Here is a 20,319-nt window from a genome sequence, read left to right as displayed (position 1 = left end):
TACAGACTCAGCGCAGGGAGTTTTACTGACCGCAGTGGTGGTTAGCAAGTCAATCTTGGATTGACACGGTAACAAATGGAAAGAGACCAGCTCCCTGCTTCCTAGTCCAGAGCCTAGTCCCCAGCTATGACCGTGCAGAGGAGGTGATGTGTTAGAGAGGAGAACAAAGATTGGCATAGCAAAAATTTACAGACCAGGCGATCCGTATATTAGAGAAATGTAAGTAAAAGTTTACTTTCTATTCAAATCCTGTGACCTTTGATCTTTGCTAAGCTACACATAAAACATCCGTATGGGTGTTACTAACTACCTTTGGAAACTCCTATCATACATCTTAGTAAGCTTTAAATATTTTATTTATTCAATTAAATTCATAAATAAATCAATTAAACGTGCCTATTTAGGCAATTAGGCTTATGCGTAACTTGGGGATTTCATTTTTATTTAGGTATGGCATCAAATTCAGTAAGATCCTTGTTGAAGTGCTTGAGCTGCTTTTGTAGATGGACACAAAGCTGGACCAAGCCCTGCTTTACAAGCCGCACATGGGCATGAGAGGGCAGGGTGTGAAACTCTTCCTCCAAGGAGCGGCAGTCCAGAGAAGCCAAGTACTCACATTTCACCTTGCAGAATTTTAACTGTGCTCCAAATAAGCGGGCTGCTGTTACAGCGTTGACACAACTGAAGTGTTCTCCATTCCTAAATCCTAAATCGACAGACCGCTGCCGCATTCGGCAGTGGCTGAATTTCCTGGGTGGTCTTTAAGAATTGCCCCGGGAGGCAGGCACTGTCATAGTCTAATCCGGATGTTACAGAGGTATGTAAAATGACATGTCTTGCAAGTTTAATTTATGTGTTGTCTAGTCCTTTATGTGGAAATGGACATTCCTTTAAGCTTTTTTTGGAACCTCTCTGGAATGAATGGGCTTGAAAAGCCATTAACTGATTTTCTTCATAAAGTGTTGAAATGAGACCTGGCATTTGTGTTGAAATATGCAAATATGTACAAAAGAACTGACAAACTTTTAGAATTAAAGTTGAGGTTTGAAAGTTGTATGTTGAATCTATGACTTTCATCCTACCATACATTTTTGTTTGTTTCTGCATCACATGGCAATGTTTATTAAATTTGAAATTAATTTTAATGGTTATTTTTAAAAATGTGGGAGACAATAAAAGAGTATTTGGTGCACACTATGCACCTTATGCCATCAGTTCAGCAATGTGCTAGATCTACGAAATAGGAGGATAATATGAATCTTTCCATGAAGTTGGGAAGAAATGTGTGAGCAGATGCCTTTAAGACAGGGAGTTTTGGAGCCAAAGCAGAACCCCTCCCAGACAGAACTCCCAATAAGGGAATGACAGCACCTAGGAAGGCTTACACTGATGTGACAATCCAGCACCTGTCCTGCTAACAGCCCTAAGGAGCCTGTTCCAGTTAGTCCAGTAAATCAAAGTGGCATCTCCCTTAAGAGGTAACTGAAAGGCAAGGAGTCCAAACCATGCATTCCAATCCTTACCGGGCCACCTGGAATTTAAAAGCTAAAGTAATGGCTTTCCTTCACATGTAGAAGGAGCCCACCTCCCAGCATGACCTTTCACTCATTCTAGAGATTTAAATAGAGCTTACCGAAGGGGAACCTTCTCTCACTTCGTGCACCTGCACACATCCCAAGTCAAGAGTGCCGACACTAAATGATCCTGGAAGGCTGGGGAACAGCGGTGACCTTTTGTGAGTAAGTCCTCCTGGAAAACATCTGGGAGGAAAGGTCTTGATGATATTAGAATCAATGTCAAAAGAGCTGATAATTTGAGAAAACATTTAAAGATTCAGAATTTATTTCCAACGGAATCTCAAACTCCCAGGAAAGGAAGAACTTGCTGAAATTAAATGAGAAATGAAATATGTTCTTGCCTTGATCTATACGGCTCGAGTGAAAAACCCATGCAATGTCACTATTTGAGGGTTCCTAAGATGAATATTCTAATCATTTCATTATAACCAGTTATCGTCAATGAGAAATCCTACGGAAGCATGCTGCTTATGATTAGTCAAGTAAGAAGTCTAGTGTAAACGGTTTTAATTCTTTCTAGTCAAATTAATATGGTGTGGATGTCCCGGGGATGCAGACACTCAGTTATCTTTCTTGTTGACACATATAAGAAAATTCTGGCTGGGCACACATGATTTATTCTTTATATCTGGAGCCGCGCTGTAATCATTTACCCCTTTTCAAGTCTAGTTTGGCAACTTTATCTCGCTTGCAGTTTGCATTTTTTGAAAGTGAAAATATATTCTGCAGCTTTTGATGTGTTGATTGGAGGAAGGTTAAGACAGCCGCACAAAGTCTCTGGAGACGCGTTCAGGGGCTAAATGAAGACCTCCAGTGCTTTCTTGTTAGCCAAGATAGATCTACATCCCGATGAACCACAGCTAGTCAATAGCAGAGGCTCTCAAAGCATGTGCTCAGAAGCCACAAATCAGTTCTCCCTGGGACTTAGTTATCGGCAGATTGTGCCGTAGGCCATGCCCCGCTGCTGCTTGCCCGACTGTAATTTTTCCCTCAGTGAAGTTTTTAAAGTCGCAGGCTGAGACTGTAACCGTGCTCTCCTGGCAACGAGGCTGTCACTAGTCTGCTAGATATCAATTTCCCATCAGATAAATTGCTACTTTAATGTACTCGGCCTCTCGCTGTTAAGGAGGTTCCATGCTAGCAAGATTTCCCACTGTTATGTTTTCCTCTCCAAAATTTATCTCCAGTGTCTCCTTACCTACGGCAAGCATTTATATTATACTGGTAGATGTGTATGAATTAACCCATTACATTTTTGTCTCCATCACTTTTGTCTTATTGGTGTCAGCATAACTAGCCTCTCCACTCTCTAATCCACCTACCTAGACCTTGCTTCGAGAGGCATCTTTCTAAAATATAAACCTAGTCACGTTACTCCTCTTGTTTCAGATTTCCCATTGTCAGCCCACGTATCTCAGTGGGGCCCCTGGAAAATCCCCTTGTGTCGGAGCCTAAGATGCTCTAAGGAAATACAATTTTATTAGGGAGAATTGCTTTCTTTGGTCACCAGACTGTCCCCTACTACTCTGAAAGCAGTCCAGTGCCTCTTCTTTTAAAATTACAATTTGAATGTAGGCCCCAAAGTTACATTTGAAATATCTATGTGTCTTGTAGTGCTGCCCTTAAAAGGATTAGTGGATTATTTTTGTGAGGGGAGCCCCATCTCTGGCCAGTGGGCCACCCTGAGGTGCTCTGGGCTGACCACCGCCTAAATCCAAGTTCTCCCTTTCAATGAATAGGCTGTTCTCTCTCTGCCAGCTGGGCTGCTGCTTCTCAGAGTTTCCAATACACAGGATGCCCTCTAGGAAGATCCTGGTGTTGCTGCACTTCCTGAACCCTGATAGGGTCAACTTCTCCTCCTCTTCTGCTCTGATGCCGAGTGAGGTTCTCAGGGCAACACCTTCCACCTCCGCCCGTGGGAGCCATTCTCTGCCACCCTATCCGACAGTGTAAGAGCACCACACCAGCCTCTGGAGAGCAGTATCAGTGGCACATTGTGACCTGGTCTCAAACGGCCCACTTCCCCTCCCCACCCCAGGACACTCCAGCAATGCTGACTACTCACAGTTCCCCGAATGAAGGTCTGTCTCTTCAAGCCTCGTGATTGCACGCTGTGTGCTGTGGCTGCCTTCATCTAGATTCTTCTTCTTTATCTGCCTGCTAAACATCTCTAAGTCTCAACTCAAACATCACTTCTTCTCTGACATTCACCAAGCCTAAATGAAAAGATATTCTTTTTTTTTTTTTCAAATGAGAGAGACTTGAACTTGTTTGGGAAAGAGGACAGTAGAGTGGGAGAGATTGATAGGCTGCACAATTGATGGAGCGCAGTCCAGAAGGAGATGGTAAAGGATAAGATCAAAGCACAGAAGGAAAGCATTGTCCCCCTCCCCTTTCACAGCTCCACAGGGTGTAACCATTTGTTGACTTGTTGCTCTCCCTCCTCCAACCGAGCGGTGGCCCAACGACCACTGTCTCTTCCATGGATCACTGTAACAGTCTCCAAAATCTCCTTATTCCAAACGGGAGCTTTTGGAATAATCTCAACAAGCCACCAGAGCAGGTCTTAAAATGCAAGTCAGATCCTGTTACTCCCTTGCTCAAAATCTCCCCACCCTACTTTATGCAAACACGAGTAGGTTGCGAGCCCCCACCCGATGTGCTTGGCTCTGTTTCCCTCATGGAATATACCGCCTTCTGAAACGAAGCTCACAGTACTTATTTATATTGTTTCCTGAAACTCCACCCCCATGACCACGTAAGCTGCCTGAAGGAAGTGTTGCCTACTTACTTTTCTGCTGTATCACCAGTAACTAGAACACTTTGCAAGCCCTCCATAAATATTTATTGAATGAATGAGTGAATTTTCCCATGGATACTCATACATAAAAACAGTGTAGAGATTGAAAAACTCTTAGAATTTATATTATTCATGATTTTGGCAAAAATCTTAGATATCTCTAACAAAAGTCCCTTTGAATAAAATTTTTTGACCACTAACTAAGCTTAGTAAATTGGAATTACTCTCTAATGACACTACAGTTTATGTGAAAATAAGACATTAAGGTTATTATTCTCACATATTTCAGTTGATTATTTCTTAGTTTTCATTTTACCAATGACCCTTAAGTTTGTTGTTTTCCTGAATATACCAGCAGAATGATTTTAAAGCAATGAAATTTATGAAATTTTTCAAAAAAAAGGAAAAAAATTTATTCGCTAAAAGAAAATAAGCAAAGTTGGCAAAATTTATAATCTATGTTTGGATAACTAAAATAAATGGAAACAACTCTATATCTATTTGCATGTTTATGTTTTGATTGCTACTGTGTGTACAAATTGCCATTATAATTTTTATTCAGAAAGTTGTCCCTGGCTAGTTTTCAAAATTATTTTCTTTCTGAACTGTATTTTACAGAAACAGGTCATCCTAGCTGAAGAACTCATTTTTATTTTAAACTATAAAAAGGAGTATTTCTTAACCAAGCCTGTATAGATTTTTCTCTCTCTGACTAGTATGTACCAAAAGAGTATTTTCATACCAAAAGACAGTTATACCTTCCATGCCCTGAAGATCAGAGTGCTGCCTACTTGGGCTTTGAACAACATGTCAGTGAAGTCAAGTCACATACTTCTCAATGCCATCACTCAAACAGAGGAAGAAGGAAAGCCAGAGCCTGTAGAAGTAATTCTTGAATGGCTTGAGGAATGTATAAAATGTGCTCTATAATTTTCAGCCTCCTGCAGTGCAAGCGATTAGCTAAAGAAACACTTTGAACCTGTTAGTTGTACATCTTTTAAGCCATTTTAAATTATGGAAAAGATAGTCCTCAAGAAATTAATTAAAATTTTGGACAATAATGCAATCGGGGATATCTGTGTTTGCAGTCTTCTCTCTCTGCTTGCATACATCTTTCTCTGTCAAGTACATCAAACAGCTAATTAGCCCCACTTTAAGAGCTTCACTGCTCACATCACTTAAAAGGATCTCCAGGCCTCTGTCTGAGGGAGCTCGCACTTACTACAGGCTGGATTTCTGACTGCTGCATAGACTTCGAGAGAATCCATTCCCGACGCAGTGGAGGAACTTTAAAAGTAGAGGGACTTTCTTTCCCACAAATCAATTGTCTCTGCTTTCTCACTCACAATCGGCATTTTATAGATAGTCCTGTAAAGGTTGATAAACCTATTTCAACTGGTATTTGCTTATGTGAGTTAAAGACCCTCGGGTTTGCTGAAGACATCTGAAAAACATTAGAATGACTGCTTTTTATTAAGACATGTGGTACCAGAAAAAAAATTATGAGAGACTAAAGTGTTGCTTTCATTTAGCATAAAGCGTTACCATGACAAAAGTTCGGTGTTTCAAGTACCCATTTTAGAAATAACTACAGGTCACGTGATCTACAGATATCACATGTTAGCACATGTTAAAAGTTATGACCATAGCTAGAGACAGAATTTCTGACTCAGAGCTTCCATTAATCTGAACTATCACATGTCATCTCAAGTTGACTATAAAAATAACTCAAGACGCCAGAGTGCTTCAATTAACAGCTGAAATATTGTGATATTTTAACACAGGTGAAATAAAGAATCGCAGCCACAAATAGATACAAGGCTGTGAATTATAGCTGTTCCCTTGCAGGTCTCCTGTTGAAGGCAGACGTAGAGAACGCTTTCCCTCCTCGTGAGCCACACGAGCAGGACAGGGTGCGCGTGGGCGAGGCAGTGAGTGGAGGTGGATTACACTTAGACGGTTTCCTGGTCATCTCAATATTTGTATGAATGTGACCTGGGGCGAGAGAGGCGGCAGGTAGACCAGGAACACCCAGGAGTGTTTGACACAGGGACTCGGTGCTGTCTTGAGTGGATCAAGGTGCCCAGAGGAGCCAAGTAAACATTTGCGAAATAATATTAGACAACCATTGTGAACGTGGTATGATTTAAGCATGCCTTCACATGTTATAAATATACATATTTTTCTAGTTTTGTTGAAATATAATGGATGGACATCACTGTATGAAAGTTTAAAGCATACAGGATAATGAGTTGAATGTTGTAAATACGTCAGCGCATTGAATCTCAACAGCCTGTTGTGGTAGGTACTATTATTACATTTTATCTCCAACTTAGCAGCGTAGACACTGAGATGTGGAGACTTTAAGCAACTTGCTCAAGATCACACATCCACAAAATGGTGGATGGAGGCAGTTGGACTCCAGAGGACTGCGTTCCTAAAAAAGAATGAAGAAAGAATGAAAGGAAGAAACGGTGGAGATGGGGTGGTGGAGAGGACCTGGGAAGGGAGGTGACGGGAGAAGGCAGAGAAGAAAGGAGGACTAAACAGAGGCTAGCAAAATGCTATTTGTTTAGGTGACACCTAATATTACAATTTAAATGGAAGGTCAGAATGTTTAGGGAGTGAAGGAAAGAATGGTGGGGAAAGATTTCCCTGAGGATTGTGATATTTGACCTATGCTTTTGAAGTGACTCATGCTGGATTTAAGACTTTTTTGCCTTAAAATTTCATTAAAACTGAACCCCTAACTAGTATTAATGCTTACTTACTAAAGTATATTTTCATACCAAGCAGAAAATGATTTCAAGGAAAATAAATATTATGGTTTCAAAGGAGAGGGAATGAAAGCCAGGTTGATACATGAACTATCCAAATAAAGTGGAGAAAAATAAAAACACATGAACACTTAAATTTTTTCTCTTATTTTACTGGGAGCATGTTCATAAGTCCCTATATTTCAAAATCATGCAATTGGAGATTTAAGGCTGGCCTCATGCAGGTATGCCTGAGAAGACCAATAAGCACGAAGCAGTCTTCAATGCTTAGCAATAACATAAAACCAAAAATATTTGTAGGGTAGCTGTTGCAGAACCTGGGCCTATTCTTCACTGTGTTCTCTTTGGCCAAACGTTTGTGAAAAACGAGCTCCCACTCCATCTGGCTTCAGTGCCCCGAGCTGGTGCCATCTGGGCCTTAGGATGTCTGAGCAACCCACAGCCATATAAGAGATTTAGGGGGAGTTTGTGCTAGAGGTTACACTGATTGTCATCCAACACAACCATCTCACTACAGAGTTGAGGAAATTCATGCCCTAGAAGTTAGGATTGTTTATGAATTCAATCAACCCACATTTATTGAGTGTCTCCCACATACCAGACCCTCTTCTAGACATTGTGTCGGGAGATTTCTTTAAGGTCCCACAACTAACGAGTGATGGTCAGGAGAAGCAAGATCTTTTGTCACTCCACTTGGTGCACTTTCCACTGAATCATGCACCTACCCACTTTTGAGGTTATTTTCTCAACTTGGTTTTGAAAATGTGTCTGATTATCTGGCCTGTTATGGTTGACCAACTTCTAGATGATTGCTTCTTGTCATTTATTTTCTGTATAAGTCTAGCCTAGAAGCATTTGTTAAAGAAGTGGAGTTCACTGCTGAGAATTTACCACTCCTTTTGGGTTTGGCCATCCAAGTCCTACCACACAGTTTAGTACTAAAGGTAGCTTAAAAGTGATATCGCTAAAACTCCTGGGGATGTGGGTCCCAACTGCAGCGATTAGAAACTAACACTGATGGCAGATGGTGTTATTGGCCTTGAGATCTTTGCTGCTTCTGTATGCATTTAATATTATATGTTTATTTTTTAAAAGAGTTTTCCAGCTCTGGAAGAGAAGTTGCCCAAGCATGACATGATGTGGTCTTCATTACAGCATTCAGATTATAAGATGAACCCCAGTGTGTCTGACTGCAGTGCCTTCCTCCCCTCTTGATTGCTGGATATCATATTCATTATTTTTGCACTCTTATTGGATCAACTACCCCTCCTCGTCTACTTTACCAAAAATTTCCATTCTATTCGCCAAAACTAACCTCTCTGTGTGTATTTTGGAATCCAGATCTTGCATTTCTTCCTGGTCTGGAACTGCACCTTCTATTATCAATGCAATAACAACTACTACCAATGCATCTCAAGTATTAATAACTTTTTAGATAGCTGCTTGATTGTATGGTTGGCTAATATTTGTAAGCTAGTAGAGTAAATCAACTAAACATTTTTCACAAGTGCTTCAATTTATGTAAATTGAAGAGGTATTACCAACCAGGAACACATATGAATATCTATGTATCTGTAATTACATAGATATATATTTTTTGCCTCACCTTTTTGGTGTCCAATATCTTCTTGCTAGTTTAATTACATTGATCTTGTTGCTGAGGACCTTTTGGGAACATATTTATCTATGTTATAGTTATTGTCTAAATACTGAAAAAATCTTGAATGGCACTATGTCAGCAGGGCACTGCTACAAATCATGTGTAATTTCTGGACATACAGATATCAGTTATTTGCCAGTATGTTTTTATAAAGTTTTTCAGCCAGTTATTCTTCCTCTGAGCCAGCCATACTTTTTCTTCCTTTACAAAAGAACTTTCCAAGATTTGGGTGCTAGTTGCCTCTGATGAGAGGAATTTTACAGGGCTCCATTTCAGCTTAGGAGCAGGCACAGCACTGAGTTGACCATGTTGCTGATGCAGTCTGATCCTTTGGTATAGTAAGGAGTTTCTGCCTCATTCCTGTGACCAGGCCTCTGCCTTAAATCTGTTTATTTCACTTGGTTCTCTAATTTGTCCTTCCATGCTTGAGTCTGCCTTGAATCTACTTTAACCTTGAAGCCAGTGGGTCATATAGTGCCTCTAGGATAGTTCCTTGACCCCGCAGCTCCTCTTGAGGCTAAGATTCTGTTCCTGAATCCCGAACCAGGAGACTGGCCACATATATTCCCATGGCTCTCAAATTTTAACCACCTGTTGGCCCTCTTTGGCTTTACGAGTGGGCCATTCATAGAGTATCATTACTGTGGTTTGACTCATCTAGTTTTCTAGCTATGAGTTCAACCTCCAGAGATCAAGGACAGTCTATGTACTATATTTCTTGTGATATAGTGGCTGTTTATATAATGTTTATTGATTGGGTCGAATAAAACTTAATTTCTGCAAATTTTCTGTTCCTGGAGTATCCACTGCCTTTCTTGACTTTCACGCTATTACACTAGTTCTTACCACTTCTAGATGTCCCTGGTCACTGCCTCCTACCACTTACAGTCTCAGTTTCTGAATTTCACTTCTTACAAGTTGCTGTGTCTTTCGTTCTCAAATACATGATTCACAATAGTGTGTGCACCTCCTTTCCAGCTTCTTAGTTCCAGCCTTCCCTAACCAGTACCCTCATTGCATTGCCTACTGAAGTCAAAGCTCCTATTCTGACGTATTAATTATCCTATTAGTTACGTTTTGACTACATATTTTGCATCAGGCACTGTTCTAAACACATGTACTACAGCTATAAACTTGCTCACCTAATTCTAAAAAATTAGGGTCATACAAATTATAATGAGCCTGATTAAGATAATTTTGATATAAATTTCACTAGACCTAAACAATTATAGACCCACGTTATTTCACCAGGCAATGCATACATAGTGGGAAATCCAAGAACTTTTATGTTTATCATAGGCTTTATTATGGTGATTAAATTTCCTGTTCTAAGACTCTGACAAAAAGGATTTGCTCTAAATGGTGCCACAGAAGACAAAATGAAAACATTAATCTGCTTGTGTTTTCTTGGGCTTCTTTGGTCCCCAAGCCTATTGCTGAGTCTGAAGTTGTGGGGGAGTTCTCACATCGTCTGTACGTAGGACAACTGATGAACATATTTAGAAAATGTTCTGGAGTTAATGACTTCATCAAAATTGCTTCGTAATTGCCTTTTGTAAATTCCTAACTGGAATTGGACATTTCTTATAACCAAGATGTAAATATAATACTTTAACCTAAACTTTTAAAATGCCAGGCAGAAGAGTCTACTCAACGAAAGACACGGAGAAGATCTCGTGATTACTGAGTTCAGTCTGTGGTATTGCCTCCTGCCAACAAGGACAGCATTACTGAAGCATCATGAAATAAGCAAGACTGTAATTATTATCACAATAAATTCTAAATGAAATGGATATATTCATTTTAGTTTTCAAGGTAACATATAGTAAGGAAGAATGATTAAAAGAGAGAGATTTTATAATTCCAAGGACAAATTCATCATAAACTGCAAATATTACAGCAGAAGGGATTGACATCATGATAACTTTGCCTCAAATCTATTATCTTTCAGTTAATAGATACCTGTCATGATGGAAATTCGAAAACCTAAAGTAATATTAAGTTATTCACTTGATTTGTAACTGGAATTCTTTATTCTGAATTTGGAATGACAGTTACTATTTTATTTCTAGCATTGATGAGACTCCCAGAATAGCTGAAATAATTCTGAAAGAAGCATGTACCAAGAATAATAATAGTAATGTGATAGGATGTCAAACAGTCTGTCTTTGGTACTACTGAATCCTTAAAGTAAAAATTTACTTAATCATTTCACTTCTGGTCTAGCTGAAATGCATTTATATTCAGGTTATTATGAGCTTCAGACTGCTCTGACAATTTGTAAGAAGAGGGTGTTGGTGACAAGAATACATAAGAAGAAATTCTCATTCATCAGTCCGATTCATGCCATCAAAAATGTGAATGAATTGACAACATACAAGTGTTTCATTGACAATATACAAGTATAACTAGTGAATTTATTAGTCAAATACTTAAAGAATATGTACCCGAAATTGGATGTCAGCAATTAGCAAGGGCTTAGAATGTTTGTGTACCTACAGCTCCTAGAATAAAAGATAAATACAAACCTAGTTGTGAAATCAATTGTCTTTTTATCATTTCTTGGTAAAACATATTTGGTGAAAAATAATTAGCTGTTCTTGGTAGAAGACTTTGACTTCCATTTGAAAGTACTAATTTCTTCCTTAGTATTTCTTCCACTCGAAAGGATTTTTTAACAGTACATTCTAGTGATCTTTCCATGTTAGTGTTTATAGAGTGACTCTTTTTTTAAATAGGGGACAAAGTATTCCATTTTATAGATGCAGAATCATTTATTTAACCAAGTTCCTATATTAGCGCCACAGATTGTCTCCAATCTTTAACCATAAGAAGTAATGCTTGAATGAATAACTTGTACATATATTATTTTTTCACGTGCAAGTGTATCTGTCAATACATTTTCAGAAGTGAGATAGTTGAATCAGAGAGTAAATGCAGTTGTTATTTTGATAAATATTTTCTAATAGATCTCCATGAAATTTTTTTTCCCATGTCACCCTCCTTCCAGAAATGGATGAGCCGTGTGTGACAAGAATGATTGTCCAACAATCACCAAGAATGATTGTCCAACTTTTGGATTTTTGCCAATCTGATAGGTGAAAATGTATCTTGGTGTACGTAGTAGTTTTAATCTGAATTTCTCTTGTTATCAATGAGGTTGAACCTCCTTTAATGTGTTTGAGAGCTATTTGTACTTCTTTTTTAATATAAATTCCCTTTATGTCTTGGCACACTTTATGTCACATTTTGAACATATCTTTTTGAAATTTTCTGATTACAAATTCTATGGCTGATTTTCCAGTTCTCCATTTGGACCATTCACTTCTAAGACTGGACTTCATGTTGATTTTGACAAGGCCTCTCTATGCTGGCAATGTATCTTAGAGGACCTTATATGACACTTTCCCTCACAATATTCTCTCCCTACAAAGTCTTGATCATCTCATCTACTCTGCCTGTGGTGCTGGGGTCAGAGGGGTCTTTAGAGGTGGGAATGGGTGTTGTTTAGGAACATTTCTGACCTGATGAAAAAGAGACTTACTTATCAAATCAGACAAACATGAAGGTCTCTTTGGAGTCTCAAAATAAATTACTCAATTCAAAGTGATCTGTCTGAATCATCGGATCAGACACAAATGCTAGAAAAGCCTGAATCCTATTCAAAATGGTTTTGAGATCTAGTTTTGCTTAATTATAACGAAATATTTGAAATGATAATATTATTTGATTCTTATTCAAGATTTTAAACTCAGAATTCGAAATAGAATGATGTACAACTGAAATTTATAAATGTTATAAACTAATGTTACCTCAATAAAAAATTAAGAAAAAGATTTTAGCTTCCATATTAATGTCTAATGGCAAATATCTAGGTTTGAATTTCAGCTTCATTCCTTTGTAGTAGTGATCATGGGCATGGTACTTAAGTTAACTCAGCCTTAGTGTCCTTAAGAAGTAAAATGGGGCTATTAATAGTCTTAACCACATAGAATTGTTAAGTATTAAATTAAATTATGCAAGTAAATTGCTTAGGATAATACCTGACATATCCTAAGCAAATACTAAGTAAGAGATGATAAATAGTATCAGTAATAACGCAATACTAGAAGATATAGATGATTAATAATATTAATTACTAATAAAATTAATAGATGATTAATAATACTAGATTTACTGGTAACAGTAATAAAAAAGTAGGTCACTTTGAACAAAGTTAAAAATTTGTAATAAAGTGACAGATTCAGATGTTTATTACATTTTTAGTATTCAACATTGATGCTGTTAAATCAAAGTTAATAATTAAAGTATTAAGTTGCAGTACGATGCTGAAAAGTTTAATCGAAATTACCAGCTAACTAGCTTTCATTACTGAAAGAGTGGTGTCATATGTTCAAGAATTTAATTAATTAATCATATAGCCTATAAATATTTCCAATTGTTAGTAGTATATACTAAAGGAATGTTATTTCCTTGAAAAACTATATTGATGGCAACACGATGACTTTTAAGTTTCATTCATTTAAAAATTGGAAATAGAAAATTCTTGATCTTGAGTCTTAAAAAAATATTTTTATATCACAACCCATTACACACTCACACACACACACTTGCAGCAAGAAAAATTTCATGAAACAATGTAGCTGTTTTGTGTATTATGCTCTGATCTGTTATATTCTCTTCCTTTTCAATCTATTTTATTTCATATTTTTCAAATGATGGTCTACTCAATTGATTTCACACACTACTAATGGTTTATGACCTGCAGTTTGAAAAATATTGCCCTAAAATGCGTCCTAGAGGATGTTAATAGCTATAACAATAGAAAGAGTTCTATTCTAAACTAAAGCGGAAAACTTCGACTTTAATAAAGATAAGCAGATGTCTCTACTGAAAGGCTTCACAGGGTTTAGTGTCCTAGTTATGAGTTTCCAAGAAGAGCCTGGATATGAAATCCAACATTTTCTAATTGTGTATGAGACTGTGGAACTGAACAGAGCACCTTTTGCTCTTCCTTTCTTCCTCCTTCCTTCTTCCTATTTTTCTTTCTTCTTTCCTACCTCCCTTTATTTCCAGGATCCGCCTTTAGGGAGTGATTATATATACTGCATATATTTTCACATTTCAAAAAAAGGTCTCAGATTACTTTTGACCGTAACATCTCATTTTTTAATTGCCCAAATCACATATTTTCATCTTTGAACTTTGATTTTGTCTGAGAAAATTGCTATAACTCTCTGAAAGCATCAACTCTTCTACCTTATTACTTTTTCTCATCTAGCACACTTTCGTTTTCTATTCCCTGTGGTAGGATAGTCATAATTGCACCTTCTATATATATTCACCTCATAAAATCACATCTATGTTACAAATAAAAATTTACTGTTACAACCCTTGAGTCTATTTAGGTGCCAGGTATATTTACTGAGTCCATTTGATATTATCTACAGACCAGAGAAACATTTATGTTGTTTAAATCAATAAGTAATTACTATTTACTTGTACATCAAGAGAAAATAGAGAAATAAAAGATCACAGCTAACATTTATTGAGTGCCTACTGTATACCAAAGTTCTTTTCTTTACGAATGCTATGTCAGTTAATTTTTGTCGCATAAAAAATAGCTGTAAAGACTGGCGATTGAAAATAATGATAGCATTATTTCCCACAATTCTATAGGTTGGCTGGGCTGAGCTGGACACTTCTGTTGGTTTTGCCTGCAGTCATGTGGCAGCAATTCTTTGACAGTTCAGCTGTGGCTGGAGTGTCTAAACCGGCCTCACTGCACATCAGATGAAGCTTTGATGCTGTCTCTTTGTCTGGGTCTCTTTCTCCGTGTGGTCTCATAATTCAAGATCTCTGAGGTCAAGGCTCTAGAATTCTCAATTCTGCCACATTCTATTGATGGAAGCAAGTCACCAGGCCAGCTCGGATAGAAGGATTTCACATTTCACCTCTTGATGAGAGGAACGGAAAAATATTGTGGCTATGTTTTCCAATATACCACAAATGATTTCTAACAAAATCTTTAGAAGAATGCCATCAGATAGGTAGAAAGATAAAGAACCATATTAAAGCAGAAACCTCAAAGGGAGTTTGAGTAAGAAGTGTCTATTCCTGATGAGGAAGAAGCGGTAGCTTATAAAATATCTAATATGGAGTAAACAATTGACCATATTCTACGCTAGGTTTCACTCTTAAGTAATTCTGTCCATTTTTAAAAATTGTTTAATGAGAAAGAGTTATTAATTTCTCCTTTTGTGAGAGTAAGTGAAATATAGTAGAAAAAGCATAAGCTAAAGAATTGCAGAAACTGAGTCGAACACTGGCTTCTCCAATGAACAGTTATGTGGTCCAAGGCTAGCATAACACAAAGTTTCTTCAGAAGGATTCAGGCAAAGACTAAATGAAACGATTTTCTTTTTTTTTTTGAGGAAGATTATCCCTGAGCTAGCTATTGCCAATCCTTCTCTTTTTGCTGAGGAAGACTGGCCCTGAGCTAACATCCATGCCCATCTTCCTCTGCTTTATGCCTATCTTCCTCTACTTTATACGTGGGATGCCCACCACAGCATGGCGTGCCAAACAATGCCATGTCCGCACCCAGGATTTGAACCTGTGAACCCCGGGCTACTGAGAAGCGGAACGTGTGCACTTAACTGCTGCGCCACCGGGCAGGCCTCGAAATGATTTTTGAACAGCACCAGCATTCAGTAAATCGTCATCGTCTCTCTTGTCCTCTTCTCCACCACTTTGGACTTCATTAATATCTATTTAAACAAAACAAAGCAAAACATAACTGCAGACTCCATATTACCTGCTCCCTCGCCTTTTGCACTGACTGAAACTAAAATATAAGAAGGATGCACGATACATTTTTTCCTTTGATTTGAAAAATGATTGTAGATAGAAAAGAAAGAGAAAAATGTTTAATTATTATTTTCAAAATGAGAAAAGCACCATTTAAAACTCAATGATTTTTGACTGTGTATGTCTTTATGCATATGTACTATTAGATCATAAATGCTTTTGACTATAGAGATATTAAATGTTGTTAAAACCCAGCAAAACATAATTTAGATTGAAAGTTCACAACTACATTTGTAGTCCCTCTAGAGCAAGCTGGGACACACGCCAAACTTTGGAACCATGGGTCATGGTATCACGCCACCACACTCCGAGGGACGTGGAGAGAAGTGTATTGGGATTTAAAGTTAATTTGATATTTTATAGCCAAAAGACAAAATGAGATACTGGATACCCGACATTGTTGTAAGGGAACAAGAAAGGCCCTAGGTTGCTGTCAAGGTGTCTCTAAGGGGGAAGATAGTTAAGGCACTTGCCTGGGCTGCCTTCTGAGGTGCTCATTCCGGAGTTTTGCAAAGGAAGCTTTGAAGTGTGATGATCTTGTCTTCCCAAATGTTTACTTCTTTCTTCTGCTAGATCTTTGTTCTGCAGAAAAAAATGATTGTTATTTATTTGCTTTTTACAAGAGGAAGAGTGTACTACAAATGGAAAGAAGTCAGTGAATTTATTTTGGGGGATTCTAATAAATATTTCAATCAATGTCAGGAAGAGAATCACCTTCCAGAATGCTGAGAGAGAGGAGCAGTAACAGTGGGGAGGGCAGAGCAGGCAGAGGCCACTCTGCCAGGGTGGAGGTGGTGGCATCTCTCCAGTGACTGCTGTATGCTGTGATGGGGATGGTGCCAGGCCACTAGGAGGCAGAGAGGGGATAACAATGAAAGAGTCACCGGCCTAAGAGACTGTCAAAAGTTCAGGACGGCTATGAGACCCTTGGAAAATCTTCAGAAGTCCAGGCCTAAGAAAATACATTCCTCAGTCACCTTCATTTATTATTGCCCCTACCCACCCACCCCTAAGTCAATATGGATGGGGCAAGCCAGGATTACGCTTCATTTTATGTCTCTGAACATCTCTCAGAAAATATTTTTAACTGTCCTAAATTCAAGGAAGTAGTAGTATATTAGAGAATTACTAAGGATCTAAAAGTGACTGTCCTTCCAGGGAAGGCGACGAAGGTAATCTGGTTTTTAAAGACACAGATAAGAGCTACAGCAGGATCTGTTGAATAGCTGCTTCCTCGCGTCCTGCCATAGCCACAAACACGAAATGTTACGGCCTCACCTTCAGCTTTTACTCTTGGCTGTTACAGACATATGGTTTGCATTATATTTATATAAATAATACTGATGCCCTTTTATTAAATTTGGTTTTTTTCTTTTTGCTTTTTTATCCCTCTTTTGGAATACATCTGTATGCAGTGTGTCCAGTAACGTTGAGAGTCGTATCTTCCACCATTCTTTGCCATCGCATGATGAAACGCTCTATTTATATTAAAATGAAGGTGTTCCTCAGGGAGACATCAAGCAGAATGAAACAACAAACAGAGCTTTAGAGACTGAATATGTGAAGTGACAGTGACGGCAAAAGGGTAGCTCTTGTTACCGAGAGGCCCAGAGGACCGCAGAAAGACTTACAGCGCGAGCAGCTCTCATAGCTTGAAGTACTCAGAGTACAGCGGTTAATCAAATCATTTCTCATCTTGCACATCTTGACTTGGTACGTCATTGTAATAACGTGTAGTTGGCTGAGGGTCAGGGGCTTTTTTCCCTCTGTTAACCAAATGAAGCATTTTATCAAGATAATCATATTTCTTCATGTAATTGAACTCATAATAATATCGTGATTGCAATGATGTGTTTACTCCAGGTAATGAGAGAGTAAGCCATGAAAATGTCACTAACTTCAATGTGATACAATATCCAGACTTGAAAAGAAAGAAAAGACAAAAAATATGAAGTATTAAAAGTCTCTCCTTAAAGATCAATTTTCTTGGTAATGGAATGGAAGCAACTGGAGATAGTAACCCTGGGGTTTCCTTGGAGTCATGGAGGCCATGCAGCCATGTGTCCACAGACAGAAGTGGAAAACCTTCTACCACATCAACTGTTGGTTAAAATGTGTAGGTCCCGGGGCCGGTCCGGTGGTGCAGCAGTTGAGTTCGCACGTTGTGCTTCGGTGGCCTGGGGTTCGCCAGTCCGGATCCCGGGTAGACGTGGCACTACTTGACAAGCCATGCTGTGATAGGCATCTCCCATATAAAGTAGAGGAAGATGGGTGTGGATGTTAGCTCAGGGCCAGTCTTCCTCAGCAAAAAGAGGAGGATTGGCAGCAGATGTTAGCTCAGGGCTAATCTTCCTCAAAAAACAAAAAGATGTATAGGTCCATATTTAACCATGAGTCTGGATAATCTGAATTCTGAGTGCTTGCCAAAAAAGTGTAATTTCAAACCCATTGCTTCCTAATGTGTATCAAAAGATCTACAGACAGAAACAATATATAGAAAAGATTGCTTAAAAGATGAAATCCATCCATAATTCCAGACGTATTAAAATCTGCCCCTGGATTTGGTCAAATCAGAGGACAGCTGCATACCTGGATAGTATTGTATTGACCCCTATAGAATTGCCTTTGCTGAAATGTTGTTTTAGAGTGATGCCAACAACACTATGAAACTTGTCATTGTGTCTACTCTGAAAGTGCGGTTGAGGATATAAGCTGGTATATTACATGGTGCTGGTTTTATGAGGACCATGGGGAGAAATTTCTGTCGGATATTAGTAACAGCAATAATTTTGCTTCTCCTAACAATCGTTCTGATTTTATCTTATATACCTTGTAAATTGTGTAACTGATCAGGATTCTATTTTCCCACTGATTGTTAGAAAGCTTAGGGCCAGATCTGCAGCCCACTAGTAGCAAATCTTTATGGTATGAATTTTTTTTTAGGGGTCTCATTCCTGGCTCTATTTTCTGACCCTACCAATATTTTTCTTCTCTTAATCTCCTCTACTTTTAATTCAAGTTATCGCTTTATTTTATTTTCCCTTTTAATCTGACAAAAATATTTTGCAACTAAGTGAGATAGATAGATAGATCTATATGCATTTGCTCATTTATATAGTGATTGTTTATTTTTTCCTTGTTTCAGAAAGGACTTAAAAGAGCTTACCAAAGGGCTGGCCCTGTGGTTGAGTGGTTAAGTTCGCGCGCTCCGCTGCAGGCAGCCCAGTGTTTCGTTGGTTCGAATCCTGGGCGAGGACATGGCACTGCTCATCAGACCACGCTGAGGCAGCATCCCACATGCCACAACTGGAAGGACCCACAACGAAGAATATACAACTACGTACCGGGGGGCTTTGGGGAGAAAAAGGAAAAAAATAAAATCTTTATAAAAAAAAAAAAAAGAGCTTACCAAAATATATGCAATCATATTTAAAATATGAGCCAGTAAATCATAAAACACAATGGAAATGAGGTGCACCTACTTGATGGTAAAGATTAGATCAGAACGATTCCTTAGTTGGACTCTCTGTAGACTTAAGGTGAGTAACTTTCACCAATTCAGGAACACTTTCAATTACATGTGGCTTAGGCATTGTCTACTTTCGCATTGCATTCCTTCAGCAGTTACCAACTATCATCACAACTCAGAAAGTCACCTCGCACTGCTTTCCTCTGGTCTTAATAGTCTGTGTATCCATAACTCTACCCGCTTCATGGACAATGTGTGGTGGTGGAAACCTCCCAGCCCTCTTCTGAAAGATTTCCAACCTTTCTGTACGCTGTCATTTATTGAGCATTTTTTACTTCTGGAAATGCTTATCCTATCTTCAGAGTGATTTCTTCTTCTTCTTAAAGTGGAAATAATATTACCAAAGTGGCATTTTTGGAGACAATGCAGAATAATGAATCATAGTAAAGGGTCTAACTCTACCACTTTCTTGCTATGTGGCTTTGGAAAGTGATTCATTGTCTCTATGCCTAAGTTAAGTATGATGTTGGAGACTTTTTTATCAAGCAATTTTGCAATAAAGAGACATTACAAGAAAGAATTCACTTGTGATTAATGTCAAGGATGCTTGACATTATAAGAATAAAAGCATGGAAGGACAGCAGGTATGAAAACTTCATTTATGAATGTATTTTTTCCACAGCAACCCATTTCTAGAAAAAAGTAGATAACAAATGGAGGAAAGAAAGTAATGAGACACTATCTGAGCCAGAAAGACCTGTGTTTGAATCCTAGCTTCACCATTTGCTACTCACATGATTCATTCACTATTTTAACTTCTCAGTTTTCTCATATGTAAAATAAAGATAATGCCTGCTTCTCAGGGTTATTGTAAGGATGAGGAAATATTTGTCAGTGATTCAGGATGGTCTTAAGATAGTGGTCCAAGAGAGTGAAGATGGGGCTGCAAGTTCTCTTCAGGTCTGGGCTCTGGGATGCACTCAGTGTCAGTTCCCCTACTCTGGGGACAAGGAACAGTCCTTGAGAGGGCCTGTTTCTGTTTCTGGGAGTGGGTCTTGACTCTATTTTCTGAATATCCTTCCTACAGAACCCTTTGTCTTAGCAGCCGAGTGGCTCTCTGACTGCTTCCTACTCATAGGAAGTTGGGAGCCCAGAGGTTCTAAGTA

At 38.5% G+C, this 20,319-nt stretch overlaps 1 long non-coding RNA gene across 1 annotated transcript; it reads left to right on the top strand.

Annotated features, from left to right (window-relative positions):
* Positions 1-667: 667 nt before the first annotated feature.
* On the top strand, positions 668-19,080 carry LOC139078888 (uncharacterized). Its single transcript, XR_011532064.1, has 3 exons — positions 668-817; positions 17,100-17,397; positions 18,830-19,080. It is a non-coding gene; the product is annotated as an uncharacterized lncRNA (long non-coding RNA).
* The last annotated feature ends 1,239 nt before the right edge of the window (positions 19,081-20,319 follow it).

Source organism: Equus przewalskii, chromosome 2, assembly GCF_037783145.1.
Source record: "Equus przewalskii isolate Varuska chromosome 2, EquPr2, whole genome shotgun sequence".
NCBI classification, from domain to species: Eukaryota; Metazoa; Chordata; class Mammalia; order Perissodactyla; family Equidae; genus Equus; species Equus przewalskii.
The sequence above is the reverse complement of the archived record's forward strand: the minus strand, read 5'-3'. Positions and strand labels throughout refer to the sequence as shown.